General features: G+C 32.8%; 1 pseudogene; it reads left to right on the top strand.

Moving 5' to 3' along the window:
• The window catches only part of LOC120077393, a 48,064-nt pseudogene extending 29,793 nt beyond the window's left edge, over nucleotides 1-18,271 (top strand).
• The last annotated feature ends 251 nt before the right edge of the window (nucleotides 18,272-18,522 follow it).

The following is an 18,522-nucleotide window of genomic DNA, read 5'->3' as shown; positions in this document are numbered from 1 at the left end:
TATTAATTAATTGGTTAATTATATGATAATTAATCCAAAAATCATGTTTGAATGTGGGTTAGATGAAATAGAATGAAATTGTTTCATTTTGAGTGTTCATTTATCAATCGTTCAAAAGAAAGAGTGAGCGTGCGTTGGTAGAATCCTAAGAGATCGTTTAAGCATTTCGAGAGCTTATACGATAGCTCCTCTTTACCTAAACGATCGTCCACCTCACGCCTAAATGATCATACACTTGTTCATACACGATTGCATAGCTTCTCTAAATGATCGTAGTGCATGTGGTTTTTCTAAACGGTCGTATACCATTTCCTAAACGATCGTTCAGTAAAACCTACACGATCGTGTAGCTTCTCCTAAACGATAAGCATCGTCCTATGTAATAGTGCCTTTTTCCCTCCCACTTGCTTATCGCCTATATGATCCGTGTTTCCTCGTTCCTCTACCAAATTCCCCAAAGACCATGCTTTTTGTTCTCACTCCGAGAATACCCAGGGTTCTTTTCTGGTGGTGTCGTCCCCGCGGCGTTCGTGTTTGTGCTACTGTAGTCAATGCTACTGTTGGCATTGGTTGATCGGGTGGAAGGTTCCGTTGCATTGAGTGGCTAATCTTTAAGATTGTCTTCAACTAGTATGTCACTCTCTCCCTTGTTATTTTGCTGTTCATAGCATGGCGATAATTACTGTTTGTTTGCATAACTGTACGTTTGAATGTAAATTATTGTATTTCATTCACTATGAGATCGGAGTGATCCGAATGCGCTCATAAAACTCTTCGGCAAGAGAACCTTCAGCATGAGCCCATGCTCACTGCCCGTGAGATCATGGAGTCCCTACAAGGGATGTTTAGACAACCGTCCGCATAACTTAGGCATGACGCTCTTAAATTCATCTTCAATACCCGTATGTAAGAAGGGGCATTTGTTCGAGAATATGTTCTCGACATGATGGTCCACTTTAACGTGGCTGAGATGAATGGGTTTGTCATTGATGAAGCCAATCAGGTTAGCTTTGTCCTGGAAACTTTACCTGAAAGTTTCTTGTTGTTCCGTAACAGTGTTGTTATGAATAGGATTGACTATAACTTGACTACTTTGCTCAATGATCTACAAACTTTCCAGTCCTCGATGAAAGTCAAGGAAAAGAAGAAAGAGCAAAATGTTGCCTCATCCTATAATAATTTCTTCAAAGGTTCAACCTCGGAAACTAAGTCCGTGCCTTCTTCCTCTGGCACGAAAAGGTGGAAGAAGATGAAATGTGGAAAAGGGAAAGCTAACCCACCAGCTACTATCTAGAAGGGCAAGAAAGCTAAGGCTGCAAAGAAAATTTGTTTCAATTACAACCAAGAGGGATACTGGCAGAAAAGAAGAAGGCTAAACAAGGTAAATGTGATTTACTTGTTTAGTGAAGAATGATGATTTAGGCGCCACTAACCATGTTTGTTCTTTATTTTAGGGAATTAGTTCTTGGTGGCAACTGGAGGTTGGAAAGATGACGATGCGTGTTGGAACTAAGCACGTCGTCTCAGCTATGATAGTGGAGGGCTTCGACTCTGCTTATAGAAATCTTACATTTTATTAGATAATGTATATGTGGTTCCGGACTTGAAAAAGAAACTGATTTCTGTAAAATGTCTTCTAGAACAACAATTCTCTTTAATTTTTCATGTAAATAAAGTATTTGTTTAAAAGAATGGAGTACATATTTGTTGTGCTAATCTCAAAGATAATTTATATGTGCTAAGACCATTAGCAACTAAAGCTCTCCTAAATACCAAATTATTTAAAACTGCGATAGCTCAAAATAAAAGACATAGAATTTCTCCTAAGGAAAATTCCCATCAAGCACCAAAGATTAGGACACATAAATCTCAATAGGATTGAGAGACTGGTCAAGAATGGACTTCTAAGCGAGTTAGAAAAAAAATTTCTTTACCTATGTGTGAGTCATGCCTTGAAGGCAAAATGACTAAAAAATATTTTACTGGAAAAGGTTACAGGACTAAAGAACCTTTAGAACTCGTACATTCAAACCTCTGTGGTCCGATGAATGTTAAGGTAAGAGAAGGGTTTAAATATTTCATCACTTTTTCTGATGATTGTTTTAGGTATGGGTATGTTTACTCAATGTAACATAAGTCTGAAGCCCTTGAAAAGTTCAAGAGGTACAAAGCTAAGGTTGAAAACGCATTAAATAAAATGATTAAAGTATTTCGATCAGATCAATGTGGAGAGTATTTAGATTTAAAATTTCAAGAATATTTGATAGAGCATGGAATTGTATCCCAACTCTCAACACCTAGTACATAATAGTAGAATGGTGTATCAGAACGGTCTATGATGAGTTATGTTTCCTTACCTGACTCGTTTTTGGGTTATGTAGTACAAACTGCAGCTTACATTTTGAATTGTGTTCCTTCCAAAAGTGTTATTAGGACACCTTTGGAATTATGAAATGGTCGTAAAGGTAGTTTACGTCATTTTAGGATCTGGGGTTGCCAAGCATATGTGCTTGAGGCAAATCCTAAGAAATTGGAACCTCGTTTGGAATTGTGCCTATTTGTAGGTTTTCCTAAAGGAATGAGAGGTGGTTACTTCTACGATCTCAATGATGATAAGGTGTTTATGTCGAACAACACTACCTTCATAGAAGAGGACCACATCAGGGAGCATAAGCCCCGTAGTAAGATCGTGTTGAATGAATTTTTCAGTGAAACTACTGAACCTTTATCAAGAGTTGTTGAAGAACCCAACACCTCAACAAGAGTTGTTGAAGTTGGTTCATGTAGTAAGCCACACCCACCTCAAGTGTTAAGGGAACCTCGACGTAGTGGAAGGGTTGAGAACTTGTGTATTCGTTATATGGATTTAATAGACACCCTAGCTATCGTAGCTTATGGGATGTTAAGGATTCATTGTCATACAAAAAGGCAATGGAGATGTTGACAAAGATGAATGGATTAAAGCTATGGATCTCTAAATGTAGTCTATGTACTTCAATTTAGTTTGGGATATTATAGATCAACTTGATGGGGTAACATCAGTAGGTTGCAAGTGGATCTATAAGAGAAGACGGGGTGTTGATGGGAAGGTGAAAACATTCAACGCTAGACTTGTGGCAAAGGATTACACCCAAGTTGAGGGAGTTGACTATGAGGAAACTTTCTCACTTGTTTCCATGTTGAAGTCTATCTGGACACTCCTGTCCATTGCCTCATATTATGATTAGAAGATTTGAAAAATGGACGTTAAGACTGCTTTTCTAAATGGTAATTTTGAGTATACCATTTATATGGAGCAACTTGAGGGATTCATAACCCAAGGTCAAGAGCAAAAGGTTTGCAAGCTTAATCGATCCATTCATGGATTGAAGCAAGCTTCTAAATCTTGGAATATAAGATTTGATACTAAAATCAAATCTTATGGCTTTGATCAGAATGTTGATGAGCCTTGTATTTATAAGAAAATCATCAATAGTTCAGTAGCTTTTCTTGTGCTATATGTAGACAATATCCTACTCATTGGCAATGATGTAGGTATACTGACTTAAATTAAGAATTGGCTAGCGACCCAATTCTAAATGAAATATTTGGAAGAGGCGCTTGAGACCAAAAGAACAAAACGCTAGCCTTGTCTTAGGCATCGTACATTGAGAGAATGCTTGTCAAGTTTTCAATGCATAACTCCAAGAGGGGTTTACGCTCTTTCAGGCATGGAGTTATTTTGTCTAAGGAACAGTGTCCAAAGACACCTCAAGACGTTGAGGAAATGAGACAGTTCCCCTATGCATCAACTGTTTGTAGCTTGATGTATGTGATGCTATGTACTAGACTTGACATCTGCTATTCAGTGGGGATAGTCAGTAGATATCAATCTAATCCAGGATATGATCACTGGAACGCCGTTAAGAACATCCTCAAGTATCTTCAGAGATCGAGGGACTACACGCTTGTGTATGGTTCAAAGGATTTGATCCTAAGAGGATACATAGAATCTGATTTCTAGACTGATAAGAATTCTAGGAAATTCATATCTGGATTAGTGTTCACTCTTAACAGAGGGACAGTAGTCTAGAAGAGCACCAAGCATGAATGCATTGCTGACTCCAATATAGAGGTTGAGTATGTAGCGGTTTGTGAAGCTGCTAAGAAAGCTATGTGGCTCAGGAAGTTCCTGACTGATCTGGAAGTAGTTCCAGACATGTCTAAGCCCATTACCCTTTATTGTGATAATAGTGGTCTTGTATCTAATTCCCGAGAGCCTAGGAGTTACAAGCACGGAAAGCACATAGAGTGGAAGTATCATCTCATTGAGGAGATTGTGCATCGAGGGGACCTGATTTTCACGCAAATAGCTTTAGAGCACAAAATTGTTGATTTGTTTATAAAGGCCCTTACGACTAAGGTGTTTGAGGGTCACCTATAGGGTATGGGCCTATGGAACAGGACACATTTAGTCTAGGGCAAGTGGGAGATTTTGTACTGGGCAAGTAGCATGCTTAGTTTATTATTTTTGTGTGTACTTTTATATTAGTATGACTTAAACATGTATAAACATGTATGTAGAGACATATAGGTGGATCATGTTTAAGTGATAACCTAAACGGTCTGGAGTAGATGGATAAGGTTGGGTATCTTATCCTGGTGATACTACGAATATGGTCCACTTTATAGATGTTACAATTTTTTTAAAGTGTTACAAATAGTCTGATCTTGATCATTCATGTAGAAATATGTGAGCGGGGGTATTCTATACAAAGGAGTTGTATTCCCGAAACATGAAATAAATAGTCCCATTATATTGAAGGAAATCAGACATGAGGATTTCCATGAGCAACAGAATGATCGTTCCAAATTCCATTCGTATTTGAACATACACAATTACACTCCAGAAACGGAAACATACAAGCTATGCACAAAACAAAATTACAGCATGCTTTACATAAGATCAAGGGATAGAATTATACACACCTTTGAAGATTCATTTTCAATCTCCCTTGATCACGAACGCTCATACAATTAGCAAGACAAAAATCACTAACACTCCAACACTTCGATCGCAACACAACACGATCATAACACAACACGATTACAATGATCACGAACACAGCGATCTCTAAGATCACGAACACAGCGAACGACCTCCAAAAACCTCGACTTAGTCGAGTTGAGTACGACACCACCATAATGCCTACCTTCATATTCTCAGTGTGAGAATCCAAAAGTGTGGGCTTTATGTCGACTTGTTTAGAGGAAGAGACCAAAGGAAGAACAATCGTGTAAATGATTGAGCAAGTGGGAGATGAAAAGTCTATCGTACAGATGATGCCCAATCATTTAACAAATGTTATGCGATCGTTTAGCAAAAGCTCTACAATCGTTTAGCTAAAGGCTAGCTGAGCGAACTATCATGTAGTGTCACTCCACGATCGTCTAGTCTCTCTTCAGCTATCGTTTAGTGAATCTCATCCACTTGACAACCAAGGCTCATCCATGTTCTGATCAAAGCCAAACAATTTGAGCGCACAGTTAAATCTAATGTTCCACGATTGAGATGTTTGTTTCAGCCCATAAATAGACCTATTAAGCTTGCAAACTTTTTTCTCTTAATCTGGAAGTACGAACCCCTCTGATTGAGCCATGTAGATGGTCTCCTTAAGATTACCATTAAGAAAGGAAATCTTGACGTCCATTTTCCATATCTCATAATCATAAAATGTGGCTATGGACAGGAGTATCCTGATAGACTTGAGCATGACAACAGGGGAGAAAGTTTCCTCGTAAACCACTCCCTCAATCTAGGTATAACTCTTTGCGATGAGTTTAACCTTAAAGGTTTGGACCTTTCCATCTACACCTCGCTTTCGCTTATAGATCCACTTACACCTTATAGGTCTTATCCCATCAGGCAGATCCAGAAGCTCCCAGACATTATTGAAGTACATAGACTCCATCTTCTGGTTCATGGCCTTAACCCATTCATTCTTGTCAACATCATTCATTGCTTGCTTAAAAGACAATGGATCCTTGACCCCATCATTAGAAATGACATTCTGAGCTTCAGTCAAACACATGTAGTGATCTGATAGGTTCATAACCCTCCCACTATGTTGAGGCAGTTTCAACTTTTAAGCTGGTTGACTAGATGCACCGATATCAACAACTTTTGTTGATCTATCGGCCTGTTCAACAACTCTTGTTAAACCCTCAGTAATCTCAGTCTCACAAGAAATCTCACATAAAACAAGCTTACTTCGTGGTTTATGATCCCTGATGTGGTATTCTTTCAAGAAGATACCATTTGTAAAAACAAATAATTTGTTCTCACACAGATCATAAAAGTATCCACCCCTCGTTTCCCTAGGATAACCTACAAAGAGGCAAACTTTCGGACGCGGTTCCAACATCTTCAGGTTAGTCACAAGCACATATGTCGGACACCCTGAAATCCTGAACTGACGTAAACTACCTTTACGGCCTCTCCACAACTCAAAAGGTGTTTCAGAAACACTTTTCAAGAGAACGTTGTTCAGAATGTAGCATGCAGTCTCCACTGCAAAACCCCAAAACGAGTTTGGAAAATGAGCAGAACTCATCATAAACCCAACCATGTCCAATTTAGCTCATGATTTTATTTAGTTTTTTAAACTATGATTTCTTCTTTTAATCCAAATTCGACTTTTACAGTTTTCAAAGGTTCTGTTTCTCCTTTCCGATACACGATTCTGCTAAGGTGTACCTGGGGTCAAGAGTTGGGACGCAATCCCATGTTCTATCATATAGTTATGGAATTGGAGATCCATATACTCTCCACCACGATCAGATCGTAGTATTTTTATCTTCTTACCTAAAAAGTTGTTTTAACTATCCAAGGTAAATGTTACACTTGCGCAAACATAAAAGTCACTTAGTTAAAATTCTTAGCCATGTTTTTTCTAAGTAAACTAAACCATAGGTTATAAAATACTCAGTGGGAGGAAGAGATGTATCTGATATGTCAATGACTCCACAGGTCCTAGGATCGGAACCTGGCTTAGATACTAATTGAAGGAAATCAGACATGAGGATTTTCATGAGTAGCAGAATGATCGTTCCAAATTCCAATCGTATTTGAAAATACACAATTACAATCTAGAAACAGAAACATACAGGCTATGCACAAAATGAAATTACAGTATTCTTTACATAAGAGCAAGGGATAGAATTATACATACCTTTGAAGATTCATCTTCAATCTCCCTTGATCACGAACGCTCGTACAATTAGCAAGACACAATCACGAATGCTTGAACACTTCGACCGCATTATAACACGATCACATCGATCACGAACACAACGATCTCCAAGATCATGAACACAACGAACGATCTCCAAAAACCTCGACGTAGTCGAGTTGAGTACAACACCACCACAATGACCACCTTGGTATTCTCGGTGTGAGAATCCAGAAGCGTGGGCTCTGTGTGGACTTGGTTAGAAGAAGAGACCGGAGGAAGAAAAATCATGTAAACGATTGAGCAACTGGGAGATGACANTCTGTGTGGACTTGGTTAGAAGAAGAGACCGGAGGAAGAAAAATCATGTAAACGATTGAGCAACTGGGAGATGACAAGTCTATTGTATAAACGATGCCCAATCGTTTAACAAATGCTATGCAATCGTTTAGCAAAAACTCCACGATCGTTTAGCTAAAGACCAGCTGAGTGAACTATCGTGTAGTGCACTCCACTATCGTCTAGTCCCTCTTCAGCTATCGTTTACTCAATCTCATTCACTTGACAGCCAACCATGAGTCTTTCCGAGAATGGAAAATCTCAATCATTCTAAAATTAAGAAAACAATTTTTCTTTTATCTCACAGTTATCATGAAACTACCAATAACCTCCCACTCAATTAGTTATTAGAGAAAAAGAGATAATTATCCAATAATTAATATTATTATAAATATATATGATAACCAACTTACCATAGTATTTTTATAACCTATAGTTTTAATATTTCATCTCATGAAACATATAAACCATAACTCTTTTTCTATTTCACGGTACTTAATGTAAATCTCATTTAATTAATCCTCTACTCAATGTATCTTATACATCACCCCGATCATATCATATATAATTGAATTACCTCTTGTCAATTTGAACATTTCAAATCAACACCAAGAACTGATTCTCAACTTGAATCCATTGAGCTACCAAGGGGATCTTATGGACCTGTAGCTGGAAGCTCCAACAATACGTGAATAACTGACTAAACTCTTTAGTCACGGGATCCACCATCTGTTACCTACCAGGCACTCCATTAAAGATCGACAGTTGAACTCTTCTTACTACATATATATATTATGTTTCCATATTAACCAATCAACAGTGCAATAAAACTTCACAAATCACTCGTAAGTACAGTTAGTCGTTTAGGTGAGATGTAAGTCTCCAATGTCAACGAAATTATATACAGAGACAAATCATCTCGTGGTCCGGTCTTATACAAACTCTTTGTATAGGAAACCTTGCTCGCATGTCTCCACATGAATGGTCAGGATCTACTATCTGTAGTAGTTCACAAAACTTGCAAACCTCCACAAAACGGGTCGTATCCGTAGTGTCACAAGGATCAGGTATCCCTCCTTAATCCTTATACTACAGACCTATTTAGGATATCACTTAAGGTATGATCCACATGTATATCTCATATACATGCTTAAGTTTACATACAATAACCTTGGAGCTTTGTTTATTGGATATGAGTAAATGCCAAATAAAATAACTCTTGTTTTGTCCATAACAATGTGTATAGATTACAAACTACGAGACTCCGGGAGAATTAGGACATCAATTCCAACAATCTTCTACTTGTCCTAATGCCTCGGGAGACTAATGTACAATACAAGATGAATACGTGTACAATATACAATAAACTAGGGCATACCCTAGTATCATATCCCACTTGCCCTAGACAAGATGTTGTATGTCCTGCAGACCTAGAATCTCTAGGTGACCCTCGAACACTTTAGCCATAAGTTCTTTGTAAATGGATTAACAATGTTGTGCTCCGATGCGATCTTCACGACAATCTCCCTGATCAAGTGGTATTTCTGTTCGATATGCTTGCTTCGACGATGATTCCGAGGTTCCTTCTAATTTGCCACAACCCTGCTATTATCACAATAAATAGTGATTGGTAAATCCATATTTGGAACAACTTCCAAATCTGTAAGGAATTTCCTCAGCCAAAAAGCCTCTTTAGTTGCTTCACAGGCTGCTACGCATTCAGCTTCCATAATGGAGTCTGCGATACATCCTTGCTTGATGCTTTGCCATACTACAGCCCTTTCATTTAGAGTGAACACTGACCCCAATATCGATTTACAAGAATCTCTATTGGTCTAAAAGTTAGAGTCTGTGTATCCTGTAAGGATCAAATCCTTATCTCCATACACGAGCATGTAGTTCTTCGTTCTCCGAAGATACTTGAGGATCGTCTTGACTGTCGTCCGTGATCAAACCTCCCACTACGGGAGGCAGTCTCAACTCTTGAGCTGGTTCATAACCTTTCCATTGTTCAAATTAATGGAGGGAATTAATTATATGTGATATAATTAATATAATTTATTAGATACATTATAAAATAAAGTTTATTAAGAGAGAAATTAAATATTTGAATATGATTCACATACTAATTATATGGATGAGATTCATATAATTATGTTTAGTATAAATGTTATTAATATTAAATATGAAAAATGATTGAGAGAATTAAAAACTATAGGTTATATTGTAATGGATATAATATAAAAACTATAGGTTATGTGTTATATTTGATATATTATATAGTTATATATATATATATATAATAAGTTAGTTATTATATATATATATTATATATATATATACACATATAATTTAAACTAAATTTATTTTAATTTAAATTTAAATTACAAAATTAGAATGGAAGTTATCCTTTTAATTGTCTCTCGATGAATCGTGGTAAGGGAAGTTTTTTTTAGTAACGTAACATTCAACTTCTCCCCCTGTTCACAGAAAAAAAAAATTCATAGTTCTCTCTATGTTATTTTGAAACAGAACACATAAGAAAATTCTTTTCTAAAACCTTCTCCCTCTTCCCAAAAGAACACAAAGGTCACACCTCTCGTGATTCTCATCCCCCATAGAGAATATAAAGGAAATTCTTGTGGTGGTGTCCTCGTTGTTGGTTGTTGGTTCGTGTTCGATCGTGGCCAATTTGGAAAGGAGGATTTCGTGAAGAGGTTTTGGTTCTTCAAGGGTATGTAATCTTCTCCTTTTTCCTCCTTTTTTTCATGCTATAATTTTTGGTCAATTGCATAATTGTTGTTTTATAATTTTTGTATTCTGTGAAAATTGATAAGTGGGACTAATCCTACTTCCACAGTGGACCTTGGGGTTCCTTCATTTGGTATTAGAGTGGAGGTTCTTGATCCCACTTTTAATTTTTCATAATTAAAATTATGTATTTTGTTCATATTAATGAATTTGTATGGAATGTGAATGGTTTGCAATTGTAGATAATTTCAGGATTGGACCTTTTAGATTTACAACTTTATTTTACAAATTGGTTTGTAAGGACCCTTTGTTTTTTTTTGGCATAAATTGTGATAGAGTCTATAATTTTTTTGCCTTGAGTCGTTCGTGAGTTTCCCAATGTTTTTCTGGAGGAAACGAGGCCTATTAGCCTCTATCAAAGAAAATTAAAATTTTGTTATTTTGTATAAATAGTTTTCCTTATTTTTCTATTTTTGAAAATCTCCAAAAACTTAATCTATTTATTTGCAACGTTAAATTTTATTTCAAAATTTTAATAATTTGTGTGTAATTATGCAACAAATTTAAAAAAGAAAAGAAGTACAAAAGCATGTAGAAAATAGTAAAAATTATTATAAACCCCAAGACTCATTGGTGTGGATTTACAAAAATTAAAAATAGTCAATCACTCTCTTCTTCATTCTTTACCAACCTCTAAATTACTTACCTCGAGAAATTTCTTGAATTTCAAAAGCAAGATCTTCTTCACCATTTTCAATATGTGAGAATCAACAGGTGAATCTGTGTGTAGAGAAACAAGAAAATGATATTTATAATAGACAGTAGAATAAGAGAAAAAATCTAAACATATATTACATCTTTAAAATATTTGCAAATGTGGGTGATTTGACTAGTCAATCTTTAAATTTTTTTTAATTTCCTATTTTTCCATCCCTTGTCTTGTCTTGTTGCACACCTTCTTTTTTTTTTGTAGTCTTTTTATTTTCTTTATTTTCTTCTAATTTTGCTTCTTCCTTCACTTTTTTCACTTTTTTCATTTTATTTTCTTTCTCCAGTTTTTGCTTCTTCTTTTTTTTTTTTCTTTCCTTTATCCGATTTTTGCTTCTTTCCTTTATTTTTTTTATTTTCTTTCATTACCTTCTTTTTTCCTTTACTTTTCTTTTCTTTATTTTTTTTCTTTCATTTTCTTCTTTTTTTCTTTTTTTCTTTTTTTCTTTTTTTTTTTAATTTTCTTTTTTTTCTTCGGTTTTTACTTATTTCTTTTTGTTTTATTTTTATTTTCTTTCCTTTCTCCAATTTTTGCTTCTTCCCTTTTCTTTTTTTATTATTTTATTTTCTTTTCTTTCTCTGATTTTCTACTTCTTCTCTTTCTTTTTCTTTTTTTATGTTTTTTTTTTTCATTTCTCTGGTTTTTGCTTTATTTTTTTCTATTTAATTTTCTTTCCTTTCTTCAATTTTTGCTTCTTGTCTTTCTCTTATTTTTAAAATTTTTCTTTCCTTTATTTGAATTTTGTCTTCTTCCCCTATTTTTCACAAGAATTATGAGGCTGAGTTTCATACCCAAGACTTAAAAGTACTCAATTCATAAGTGACTTAACACCAACAAGTCAATCATCAAGTTTGATTATTATAACAAATAACAAATATAAATAGCAAATGAAAGTCTATAAGTGATAGCCACTAATATTTTCTATCATTGATAGCTTAATCTTTGATTATATTTTCATAGTTAATAGCCACTTATAGAAATCTATCATTGATAGCCAACTTAGTAAATTTAATTAATAAAGTTGAATCTCGAACTAAAATGTAAGTGGAATGCCTAGAAGTTATCACACATGTTTATCAGTGATAGAAGTTATCATCGAAAAGAAAAAGGACTTATAAATGTTTGGGAAGGATAAGAAAGGGGCAAAAAGGTGTTCAGTGGCTATGATTGATAGAAGCTACTACTGATAGCATGTTACCAGTGATAGAAGCTAATACTAGTAGCATGTTATCAATGATAGAAGCTACTCGATAGTACGTTATCAGTGATATAAACAACTCGATAGCACATTATTGGTGATAGAAGCACTGATAGCATGTTATCGATGATTGAGAACTATCACTGATAGCATGATATCAGTGAGATCATTGATAGCATCTTATCAATGATGTTGTCAGTGAAAGAAGCTATCACTGGTAACCACAATATGAGTGATGTTAGTGATATCGGTGATAGAACTTAGGTAATATCTATATATCGAGTTTCTTTCAAAGATGATAACCAGTTACAGAAGTCTATCATCGATAGCCTTAAGTGTTAATATTTCAAGGTTGATTCTAATTGATGAAAGTCTATCAGTGAGAGCGACTGGTAGTTGTTATCAGTGATAGTTATGATAAAAGATTATTAGTGATAGCTAATGTGGTAATCAAAGTTGTTGGTCTTCTTTCAAAATTGATCACCATTTATAAATTTATGATTGATAACCATTTATAGCCTTAAGTGTTGATATTTCAAGTTTGATTCCGATTGATGAAAGTGAATCAATGATAGCTACTGATAATTCTTAGCAAATTAAAAACTAATATTTTAAGATTATATTAATTTTTCTCAAATTGAAAGCTATCGCTGATAGCAACTATCATCGATAGCAATTGATAGAAGTTATCAGCGATAGCAGTTGATAACAGCTATCAGTGGCTATCACTGATAGCTGCTATCAGTGATAGCTTTTAATTTGAGAAAACTGGAAAGAAGAGAGCAAAATGGTGGCTATGCATGAATTTTTTAATCTTTTACCATTTTTTGATCTATATGTGCAATTATTTTATCATTGTACTACATATTCTATTATTTTGGGCTTGAATTCTATTTATGCAACTAGCCCAAAAAGAAAATACAAAAGCATATAAAAATACATTAACTCACCCTAAATGTTCTTATAAAATTGAAAAATGAAAAAATCGAAAAAGATGACATATGTTAAAACAAAAAATAAAGAGGTGATATATTCTTCTAGACATAGAAGAGAAAGGAGAAAAGTTAGATTTCAAATCATAACTTGGTTTTATTTTCAATCAAATTATATTAACATGTTAGTAACATGAGATAATTTTTTTTTTTTTTTTTTTGTATAAAAAAGTATTATAATTAAACATGAATTCCAATTTATAATGAGATTATTTGATGATTTTGAAATTAACTAAGATATCATTTTTTTAGATAACTTTATATTTTTTTTCTTTATTTAACATGAAGTAGATATTAAAAATAAATTTTGATTCTTTAAAAAAAGAATTTTTCCCTTTATTTAAGGCAAGGTTTAATTTTTTTCCTTTATTTAACATGAAGTAAAGATTATTATTATTATAGATAATATGTGATTTTTAAAAGATTTCTTTTTCCTTTATTTAACTTGAAGTAGATAATTAGAGATAATTATTAGAAATAATATGTCATTTGCTTTACTTTGTTTTAGGATAAAAAATGTTTTTGGTCCCTTGGTTTTGGTGGAGTTTCTATTTGGTCTCTAAGTTTTCAAATGTTACACAATTGGTCTTTAAGTTTTGAGTTTTGTTTCAATTTAGTCAATAAGTTTCAAAATGTTATAATTTTACCATTGAGATGTGGATTTCATTTTGATTTGGTCCTTAGGTTTCGAGATTTTACATTTTTAACCTCAATTTTTCATTAAATATTCACTTTCAATTTTCGACGCCAATTTCTATTAATTAATTAAAAATAATTATGAAGTGAAATCTTGAATTCAATTTTAAAAATGATAAAAAAAATAATGAAACTTAATTAATTATAATTCTTTTAGTGGCTTTTAATTTATTAACATAAATTAATACTAAAGATGGAGAATGAGTATTTAGTGAATATTCGGGTTTAAAAATATAAATCTTGAAATACAGGGACCAAATTGAAGCAAAACTCAAATGTCAAGGGTAAAATTGTAACATTTTTAAATTTAGGGACTATATTGAAACCAAACTCAAAACTTAAGGAGTAAATGTGTAACATTTTGGAACCTAAGGACTAAATAGAAATTATATCCAAAACCTAGGGACTAAAAAGTTATTTTTTCCTTATTTTATTTTTAATGTGAATTAGAGATGAAATAGAGATGATTAGAGATAAAATGAAATTTGTTCTTTCTTATATTTTTTTAACGTTAATTAGAGATAAAATGTGATTTATTTTAATTTTCTTTTTAAGTGTAAATGCGAAAAACTTTATCAATATTTTTTTTCTAGCACTATAAGAAATAGGAAAAAGATGTTTATTTAATTATTTAAATATCAAATTATTTAAGATAACTGTATAATCATCGACTAAAAGGGGTCAAAGGGGAAATAAAAAAAATTTCTCCTCATAGCCCCTTCTAGATAGTATAGATAGATTAATACTGAAATACTCCTCATTTGTGAGTTTAAAAACTTATAGACGGTTCAACTAATGAAAATCAATATTAATTGGGGAAGATATTTACAAGGATTCAAACGACGACCTTATATTTTGATGAGTTTTTTTTTTTTTTTTTTTTTTTTTTTTTGGATTTGCACACAATGAAAAGGCATTATGGTGAGAAGTCATTTGATTAACTCTTTATGAAGATTATCAAATTTTGAAGAATTTAAGAAGGTTTGGGAATACTCAAATTACAAGAGTTCCCCTTTTGACCTATATCCCCCAAAACCCATGGACCAATATTTCTATACTATATGCTAATCCATTGGGATTGACTTCTCTTTTATACATACCATGGATTGGATATAAAAGAGGGAGAGTGAATATCTATTTAACTAATAAAGATATTATTAATGACTCATTTATTTATTAATTTGAGCTGTTTTTAACCTTATTAATATTCAAGAGCAGGTTTGATTAGTAAATTTAAGTGATACAAATGTTCAAAGTTATATAATCTTAAAGCATAATCTAAAATAAATAAATTATGTGAATAATGTTTGTATGTATTACAGCAGTATTGCAGCGTTACAACAAATGTCAAGACAGCGTCGTGATGCTTATCGTCTCAAGAGCTTGAGCTTAAGGGCTTGCTGTAACAATTATCTTTTTTTTCTGTTCTATATTCTTAATAAATCTTTGTTTTAGTATTTAATATTACCCTTCTCTCTCCCGGTTTAAATTACTCCTCCTTTTAGAGTGCAGCAAGGCCAGCAAGGATTTTAGAAGAACCGGCTTTAAAGATAATGGTATAATATTATTTTCTTAAGATTTATATTTTAGTTGGCTATTTAAATTACCCTTTAAAATATTTAATATAGAAAGATGACTTGGTCTCTTTGAACAAATATTATTAATAAATGCAAAGATCTAACTAAGGACACGTAAGGATTAAATAAAAGAGTTTTTACTTTATTTTAGTTCAACTAAAAAAATTATCTTGCACTTTGCCATTAATTTTTAAAAAGATTGTTACTTTTCAAGCTTACATTATTAGATGAAAATCTACTATGCATTTGAAGTAAAATTTGTTCAAATTTTTAGACGAAAATGTACATAAAACAAAAACCTAAAACTAACGTAAATGTTGATTATCACATTATTCTAAATAAAAATTGTCACAACATGCCAAGGTGAAGTCAATTTTTTATCGGAATTCTTCAAACTTTCTATTTTAAAAGTAGTTTTGAAATATCTATGAAATATCGAAGATATAATATTTACAACTTTTAATTAAAGAATAAAAGTACGAGATTTCTTTAAATAATATAACCTTTTGTTATTTTTCTTGAATATGTGATGTTGAAATCAACTAGCCGTAGAACTTTACTGAATCTGCTGACTAAAGAAGACGGATTCTTACTTCAAAGTCCAAACAACAAACAACTCTCTGACTAGCTAGCCATAGGTGCATATACTTCCATATTTTGGACTATTTTTTTGGTTAATTAATTTTTCTCACATTAACCTAATCAATTCCTTTGTCTTTTCCTAATTAATTCATATCTAATCTCCAAATCAACACTTCAAAATCCATTTACACAAAAAGGCAAAAGCAAACCCAATTTGTCTTAAATTAGGCCAAATAAATTTCCCATCTTTGAGTCACCTATTTTTTTTTAAAAAAAAATACTTATATGTATCTCAAGTTGTACCTATTTTTGTACAGCCCATCAAAATATCCAATAATAAATTATCACATGGCAAAATTTTCTTTTTTAATAAAATAGTTTTTTACTAAGTATTACTTTTTTTTTTTTTATTCTGTGGTCGGAGTGAGCTGTAAAAAGATGGGTGCAGCCTAAGATCCACTCAAATCCTACGTTTTTTTTTTTTTTTTTACTATTTTTGGGTGAGCTTCAAAAAGATGAGCCAGATTACAACTAAAAATTGCATTTTTATTTTACCTTTCATTTACAACTGTTAAAATATATCATTTTTTGCTATATTATTTGACATTTCAGATGGGGGAGCATGTGGTTATGGAAACTTGGCATTGCAGTTCTCTAATGGCTTCTTTGCAGCTGTTGTGCCTTCTCTTTATAAACAAGTAGCTGGTTGAGGGGCTTGCTATCAAGGAAATAAATACATCTATTTATTTTCTTTTGAATTCAATACTTTGATTATATTGGAAACTATATGGTTATTAATTAAGTATAATATTTGTAGGTAAGGTGCAAAAATAGAAGGCTTTGCAATACAGTAGGAACTAAGGTGGTATTGACAGATCAAAATAATGACAATGTAACAGACCTTGTTCTTAGTCCAAAGGCTTTCTTTACTATGGCTCTCAATGGTAAAGGTTCAGATCATTTGAATCTTGGAGTGGTTGGTGTTGAATACAAGAGTTGAGCTTTCAATTATTTATAAGATTAGATTATTGAAAATATAAAAATGTTATAATATCATTTTAGTCTATCTACTTTGGGAGTTGTTGAATTTCAGTTCTTATATTTTCAAATGTCCATTTTAGTATTTTTAATTTTAATAAACCTTAAGTTTAGTTCTGACTACTCGTAATTATGTCTATTAGTATTTACACAATAAATTTTGGAAATATATTTACATTATATGCATTTTCTGGCATGGGAACTATTATTATCCAATCTTGATTTCAAAAGATTAATTTTAAAAGATTAGATTTAAGATTTATTGAAAATATAGAGATTAAACTTTGACAATTGAAAGTAGGTACATGGATCGAAATTTGCCCCTTATTTTAAAATTACTCTTATTAATTCTTTAAAAAATTGCAAAGCTACCGTTGATTTCATATGAGTTTTTGAAAGTACAGAAATCTTTAAAATAATGGACAAAAATCGATATGATGACGGTCAATAGGATGCTTTGTTCGGAATAGGTTGGGAGAAATGACATTCACACGCCGATTTTTCATCAACATTCTAAAATTTTCATATTCTAAGAAGTGCAGTTTAATTTTGGAATGTTTTATGAAAAGTGTAAAGGGAAATATTGCAATTTTGGAGAGTACTATTTAAAAACATAAGGCAAAGTTTAGGGATATATATAATTTAGCCAATTTTTTAATGATATATAACAACAATTTACCCTTAACGTTATGTATATATAATAAAAACAAATATCTATACGTATAATGATTCTTTTATTTTGGTAGGGTGCCATGTGAATATCCAAACAGAAATTTGTTTGTGAGAGTGGAAGAAACGAGTTATTCAAGTTGGCAATAAAATACTTCTACCAAGGTGGCCAAACAGACATGGTTGCTGTTGATATTGCTTAAGTTGGGACCTCAGATTGGAGCCATATGAAGAGAAGTTATGGAGCTGTTTGGAAAACAGACCATGTACCTGAAGGTACATTACAATTGAGAATGGTGGTGACTTCTAGATACAATGGAAAATGGGTTTGGGCAAAGTCTATACTTCCTGTCAATTGGAGAGCTGGAGCGATTTACGATACTGGAGTTCAAATCAAAGATATTGTCAAAAAAGAGTTGCCCTCTTGGCAATGTGGTGGTGCACAATGAAAATAAAGAAAACGTTTATAAATATATATATTTATAATATTGATGATGAGGGAAATAACTCGTCCATATTCAATGAATTCTATTATTATTAAATCTATTATAAAATATTTTAAATATTGATCATGTCTTTGATTCTCTTTTCATTATTTTTCTGCCAAGTAGACATTAATTTTTTATGTTAAACGTGACAGTGGTTGTTATTGTTGAAATATAGTCCTCCCCTTGGGTCAGAAGTTTTAATTCTCACATAT

This window comes from Benincasa hispida, chromosome 5, assembly GCF_009727055.1.
Source record: "Benincasa hispida cultivar B227 chromosome 5, ASM972705v1, whole genome shotgun sequence".
Lineage (NCBI taxonomy): Eukaryota > Viridiplantae > Streptophyta > Magnoliopsida > Cucurbitales > Cucurbitaceae > Benincasa > Benincasa hispida.
Note: the sequence above shows the minus strand (reverse complement) of the source record. Positions and strands in the feature narration are given on the sequence as shown.